A 7,460-nucleotide genomic window follows, 5' to 3' on the forward strand; every position below is an offset into this window, starting at 1 on the left:
CATACAGTTCTGTAGGCCGGGAGGCCTGGAACTCTCAAGCCTCCTGTCTCGGCCTTCCTCTTAGGAATGTCACCACTCTGTCTGGCTCCCTAAGAAAGACGCTCACTTAGCTGCACATTGCATCTTGTCCTCTCCAACCTGATTTTTTTTTTCTTTTTTCAGACAGAGTTTCACAATGTAGCCCTAGCTGGCCTGGAATTTGATGTGTGTACTAGACTGGCTTTGAAAATCAGAGATCCACCTGCCTTTGCTTCAAGAGTGCTGGCTCAAGTCTAAATTACTATTATTAGTTTTTTAAGCTCAAGAACGATTTTATTAAAGTTTAAAGGAAAAAAACCAGGGCAGGCAAGCTGTAAATTTCTTTTTTTTAAATTTTATTTATTTATTATTATTTATATGAGTACACTGTAGCTGTCTTCAGTCACACCAGAAGAGGGCATCGGATCCCATTACAGATGGTTGTGAGCCACCATGTGATTGCTGGGAATTGAACTCAGGACCTTTCAGAGGAGCAGTCAGTCAGTGCTCTTAACTGCTGAGCCATCTCTTCAGCCCAAGATGTAAATCTCAGTAACTACCCAATACAGGGGAATGGAGGAGAAAAGGGGAAAGGCCACGCCAGGTGAGCCCTGCCAGCCCATGTCACATGGCCCGGAGGGACGCAGTAGAAAAGGAGTAGGGAAGCTGGAACCACCGGAAGAAGCACACTCAGGTTCTGGCCAGCATGCAAAAGAAAGAAGCAGAAAAGAAGCCAAAAGCTGCACCTTCCTAACCCAGAAGAGCGGTGGCTGCAGCCCAGCCTCCTGGCTGCACGGTTCACAGGGACTGACTGCACCAGAGAGAGGACTTCTCAGAAGGGAAATGCAGTCTGGAACTGACTTTTGACCATAAGTATTTAAGATGCCGTATATTTCATGCTTGCTGGTTGCAAGTCATGTCCCATAAAGGGGGGAGATCTCATTTCTGAGACATTCCCACTACAAAAGCCTCCCCATGCAGCCTGTCGGATGGGAAGCGGGATGGGAAGCGCGAGACGCTCCGGGCTCTCATTTCCTGCTGTGTGAGAATTAAATGATTCTTAAAGCTCTGGCTGCGCAGGAAATTATGTGCAACGAGGCTCCTCCTGGTTTGCTGCTTGTTATGTTATGGGTAGAGCCCTGCAAGCCCGTGTGGGCGTCTTAAGTTAGGGCTCTAAGTCCTAAACCCAACTTCAACTAACAAGGAAGCCGTCTTCAAAAGAAATGGAAGTGAAAATGACTACAGGATGGTACGGCATCAAGAAATATCAGGGGGCTGGAGAGATGGCTCAGCGGTTAAGAACACTGACTGCTCTTCCTAAGGTCCTGAGTTCAAGTCCCAGCAACCACATGGTGGCTCACAACCATCTGTAATGAGATCTGATGCCCTCTTCTAGGGTGTCTGAAGAAAGCTACAGTGTACTTACATATAATGAATAAATAAATATTTAAAAAAAAGAAATATCAGAAACCTTTAGACCTTTCCTCACGAGAGGCAAAATTCCTTACTCTTTCACGCGAAGATTTTAATCTTCTAGAAGGAATGATTTTCTGGAACCTAATAATACTTTGGAAGGTCTGAGAACACCAGCGTGACCAGTTTTAACATTACTCGACATGGACATTCTGCGTGCGCTTACGCGTTTTATGCCATCTCTTGTTTATCTTGGCGTCCAACTATTGGGCTTGATAAGAAAGGGCCAGGTTTACTTTCCCTCTGGGAGGCCCTGGTCCTGTGTTTCCAGGCTTGCAAACATAATCTGCACCTAAATAAAGCCCCTCGGGGGCTTGGGTTTAACTCAGTGGTTGGCTACTAGTTAGCGCTGATCCCCCAACACTGCAAAGCAAGATGAAAACCATTGTTGGTGCTTTGTTTTTAAGCCTGTTTATGGTTTCTTTGTTTCTGATTTCGAGAGATAAGGTCTGTAAAAGGGTAACTACGGCTGTGCATGGTGGAACACATCTTTAATCTCAGGACTCAGAGGCAGAGGAAGGAACACCTCTGGGAGCTTGAGGACAACCTTGTCTACATAAAGTACTCCAGGCCAGCCAAGGTTACACAGACTCCGTCTCAGGAGGAGGAAAAAGATAATTAGGATAATCATCTTTCTTATTAAATACCAATATGGCTGGTATATTTTCAGTAATATATTTGAAATCTATGTACGTGTGTCCATCAGAGGAAAACTATTTGGAGCTCCTGCCACCTTTACGTGAACAGAAGGGCTAGAATTCGGGTTATCAGGCTTGAATGGCCAATGTGTTTACCCACCAAGCCATCTTGCCAGCACCCTGGTTCACGTCTTTATATGAAAAAGAGATTAGGATTTAGATACGCACAGAAGAAGAACTATCTGCACAGGAAGATCCTGGCTACAGGGCAGAGAAGGAGGCCTTAGAGGAAACCAACCTTGGAGACATCTCAGTCTAACTTCTCACTGTGGGGTGGGGTGGGGTGAGGAAATCAACCTCGTGAAGAAAGAAGTGAGCCGGAGAGCAAGGCGCCACAGGCTCCTGCGATCCTCAGAGTCCTGAGCTGCTAACGCAGCATCAGATCTAAGATGACTCCCAGCAAACTGTAGAGACAGAAAAAAGGAGCCAGGGCCGGGGTAGTGCCTCCTCATCAACCATCTATCTTTACAAAGCCCTCATAGGTGACAATACTCCCGCCCCCATTCCTTCTGAGTTATCTCATCAGGCAGGGCTCTCATTGGAGCATGGCGACAGTGTGGTGAGATATAATTGGCCAAGGATTTAGGGCCTTGGGATTGGCTCAAACCCTGTATATAGGCTTATGGGCCGGGCAATAAGCGCAGATCTGCACCCTGATGCTGCTCTCCAGAATCAGATTTCCCAGGACAGCACATGACTCTGTTACCTCTCACCCTGCATCCTCGAATGTGCATCCTGGGTCCTGTTCCCACACCTCGATGTGGGTTAAAATGGTGGCACACGTCTGCCCGCCACAGGGCTAGGGCTGCTCATGGAGGCAGACATGGGAAGCTGACTGCACTCACGCCCCTATTGGGTGGGCATTGGGCTGTGAGAGCCGCAGGACCCTGCTCCAGGGGTGGGGAAGTGCAGTCTGAGGTACCCAGGGAAGCCGGAGTTGGCTGGGGGTGGGGGGCAGCACGAACAGAGGTTGAGGACCTTTCGTTCTCAGGGTCTTGGACACCGCAGACTCCACTGGATGCCCCAGAAGAGCTGAGAACGAAGCTGGCCCAAGCCTGAGGCCCAAGGGAAAACAGTAGGGAGGAGAGCTCCAGCTGGTTCCCAAGGGGATGGGAGAGAGTCCTTGGCTTGCTCTGGGAGCTTTGGCTTGGTAAAAACCGTCTGGGAGCTCAGAGAGGCCTCCTGCTTGAGATTAGACTGAGTCTTTAGAGAATGACCTGCTCCATTGTTCCCCACTTCGGATCCTGATGAGAAGAGGCAGTCCTTGGTTTTAAAGAGTTTATTGTCACGGAGGAGAGTTGTGATGAGTGAAACCTTACCCTATTTTCTCAGGGTGAGCCTGAGGTTAAATACCTTTTGCATAGAGGAGTATCTGGGAAGGAGAGCTTAATTGGCTAAGCCCTTCAGGCCTTTAGTTACCTCATTAAAATGGAGATCTGTCTTGAGGCTAGATTGATGGCCACAGAATTATGGAGAGCTGTGGGCGTCCTGTCAGGAGCCTAGTGTCTAGGAGCGCTGCAAATGTCTTTGGTCCCTTGCAGAGTTATCTGCTCCGTCACCGGGTTCACACCTAGCTCAACAAGAAAACAGGCTGCTTTTCACAGAACCTAGCTCAACAAGAAAACAGGCTGCTTTTCACAGAACCACACCTTGCCTCCAGAACTGTGGGGAAATAAATGTCTGTTCTTTAGGTCTAGGTCTGTGACACTTTGTTTCAGCAGCTCTACAGGAATTTTCTTTTTTTCCAAGACAAGATTTCTCTGTGTAGCCATGGATGTCCTGAAACTCACTCTGTAGACCAGGCTGGCCTTGAACTCACAGAGATCTGCCTGCCTTTGCCTCCCAGAAACATCGTTTTGAATTAACACAAATCATGGCCACAATTGTTTCCTTTGCTTACCAGACCTAAGATGCCCACAGTTCTAAGAATTTGTCTTCTGCCATTTCAGAATCACATTATTTCATTACAGGATCAGACCTGTTAATTCCAACATAGGGAGAACAAGGCAGGAAGATTTGGGTCAGCCTAGGTTACTACATTATAATTTCTGGTCTAGCCTGAGCTACAATGTGACACCCTGCCCTCCCCCCCTTTCTCCTACCCACCTGAAAAAAAGAAAACAGTGAGAAGTAGGAGGATGGTACTGACACAATGGCAGGACTGGGGGGTTGGGAGTGTCTATCATATTTCTTCTAATTCTGAGCTAGGTGGGGACTCCTACAAGGTGTGCACATCACTCACTGTCACACAGGGTTGGATGCATGAGGATGAAGATGAGAGAGACATTGAGAATGAAGCTAATGAGGAGCCTGTGGACCAGCTGTGCCGTCTCAGTGGTAGGCGGGCTGCCTACCGAGCATCTCCATCTCCGCAGCTGTTCTGCTGTCACTGTGGCAGAACCCACATGGTGCCCTTGGGAGCATGCTCAGTGTGGCTGGTGTGGAGTGACTTGTCTTCCTGGTGAAAGAATGAGTATCATTGAGTGACAGATTCTAGAAGGCTCGTGGGAGAGACATTCAGCCCTCTCTCTTATGATGTCTCTCAGCTACACTGAACCGTCCTCAGTCCAAGCTGGCTACAACTGGAGAAGATGTCAAAACGCACCACTGTGTGCCTGGGTTACAGCATGGTTCAAGTCAACTTTGTTGCCTCCATTGATCTATGTGATCTTTCCCCCCTAACATTGTCTCAACCTCTCAGCACCTCCATGCAGCAGTATTCACAGCTCTAGCCCAGAGGCGGGAATCTCAGGCTATCAGGACTGCTGTGGGGCCCTGGGGGATCATACTCTCACCTTGTCACTCCCATACAAACTCCCACCCATGCGACCCTGCACACCTCTCGCTGGCTGCTCTAGGGAAGCTCTCCCACCTCTCTAGTTTTGTCTTTTTTGAGAAAGGGTCTCACAATGCACCCCAAGCTGATCTTGAACTCAAAATATTCCTGCCTCATTCTTTCCACACGCGCGCACGTGCAAACACAGGCACACATGTGCGCGCACACACACATCTTCGTGTGTGCAACTGTGGAGGACAGAGAAGAGCTTCAGATCTTCTGGAGCTGAAGTTATAGGCGGCAGGGAGCCATCCGGTGAGAACCTAATTCCAGGCCTCTGCCAGAGCAGACAACAAGTTCTCTTAATCACTGAGTCAAATCTCTTCGGCACTACCTACCACCCAAATGCATTTAAACAAACAGTAGAAGCTACTGAATTTGAAATCTGCCCTGTGTGATAAAATAGACTTTTTTTTTTTTTTTTTTTTTTTTTAGTAACTCCTCTCCCCCTTTAAAAAACAAAGCAAAGCTTCACTTGCCTGTCTTTCCTAGAAAAAGCGATTTCTTTAAATGTAAAGTTCCCCTTTGGGTTGAGAGATCTGCTTCATCTTGCATGTCTCCCTTACTTTTTCTTACAGAGCCACAGACAGCCAGTATCATCCCAAAAGGAGAGACCAGGGAGAGTATTTACAGTGGCTCAGTGGGAAAGCAGCTAAGGAACCTAACATCTGGGCTGCCGAGGACACATGCTCTATGTTCTTTGCACTGATAGGGGTAGGGAGGGGATTACAGCAAATTAGGCCTCAGTTTAGCAAAACTATCTCTAGCCATCATCTGAGGGCTATTTTTATAGCCCAGGGAAGCAGGTAAAAAACCCCATCAATGGTATGTTCTATAACTCAGGATTTATTAAGTCAAAGTACTATGCTAAACAATGTCCTTTCTATGTAGCACCTTATTTTTTACAATCCTATAAGAAGATTGCTACCCTAAAAACCCTTATTTTCATGAGGAAAGTGAGAGGCAAGATTTCGCAACTGTTGAGCAGGGCACCTGGGAGAACTTGTGTGTCTCACCCAAGAGTCCCTAACGTGCCTTTGAAGTCCAGCAAAAACCAAATGCAGAGAAACACACCTGTGAATATATATTTTTGTAATTATCACATTTATACATGCCTATCTGTGCATTGCATGCGTGCCTGGCACCTGCAGAGACTAGAAGTGGGCGTCGGAACCCCTAGAACCCGAGCTGAGCTGCTGTGTGTGCGCTGTGCTGAGAACTGAACCTTTGGGAGAGCAGCCCTGTTCCCACACCTGTGAATCTTAATTGCCAGTCTAGGATCTGTCCCTTAAATCAAAGTAGCAATCATGTTTCGGGTTTTTCCCTTTTTAGACACATTGCTTGAAACATAGTTCATTTCTTTTTTTATTAGATATTTTCTTTATTTACATTTCAAATATAATCCCCTTTCCTCATTTCCCCTCAGAACCTCCATCCCATCCCCCCACCCCCTGTTCACCAACCCACCCACTCTTGCTTCCCTGTCCTGGCATTCCCCTATGCTGGGGTATCGAGCCTTCTCAGGACCAAGGCCTCTCCTCTCATTGATGTCCGACAAGGCCACCCTCTGCTACATATGCGGATGGAGCCATGGGTCCCTCCATGTGTACTCTCTGGTTGGTGGTTTAGTCCCCAGGAGCTCTGGGTGCACTTGTTGGTTGGTGCACTTGTTGGTTCAGTTCATTTCAAGGCTTACCATTTTCCTTGATCCATTTCTCCTACTGAAAAAACCCATTTTCCATCTAATATTTAGCCTGAACACACACACACACACACACACACACACAGAGTCATTGCTTTTTTTGTTTTTTTTTCTTTTTTTGTTGTTTTTTGGGGTTTTTTTGTTTTTTGTTTGTTTGTTTGTTTGTTTGTTTTTTCGAGACAGGGTTTCTCTGTGTAGCCCTGGAACTCACTCTGTAGACCAGGCTGGCCTCGAACTCAGAAATCCGCCTGCCTGCCTCCCAAGTGCTGGGATTACAGGCGTGCGCCACCACCGCCCTGCCCGAGTCATTGCTTTTTAAAGACCCTATAGACTAGACTTACTGTCCCCTAATACTAGTTCTTAAGAGTAGGCAATTTTCTGAACCCCAAAGAGGATTGATTTTTCTCTTTGGAGCTAACACATTTGGCAGTAGTAAACTGGGTCTCTAGAGAGAACAATTCATTCTTGGTTACCATTTGTACACAGAAATATTTAGTAATCTGAGAACCCACCCTAGCAATTTAAACCCAAAGAAAACTTTACAGGAACCTTTTTGCACTTGGATTTCTTTTTTACTGAAGAACTGAACAATGAATGAATGGGTCAGCGGGTGTTTCCCCGGTTTAAGAGGTGGGAGGGTGTGACATTAAGTCACTGTTGTGGGGAGGCCAAATGGCAATGACAGTTAATTCAGCAACACACCGGAGCGTTGGTAAAGGAAAGGGCGTTCCTA

This window comes from Apodemus sylvaticus, chromosome 6 (genome assembly GCF_947179515.1).
Source record: "Apodemus sylvaticus chromosome 6, mApoSyl1.1, whole genome shotgun sequence".
Classification (NCBI taxonomy): domain Eukaryota; kingdom Metazoa; phylum Chordata; class Mammalia; order Rodentia; family Muridae; genus Apodemus; species Apodemus sylvaticus.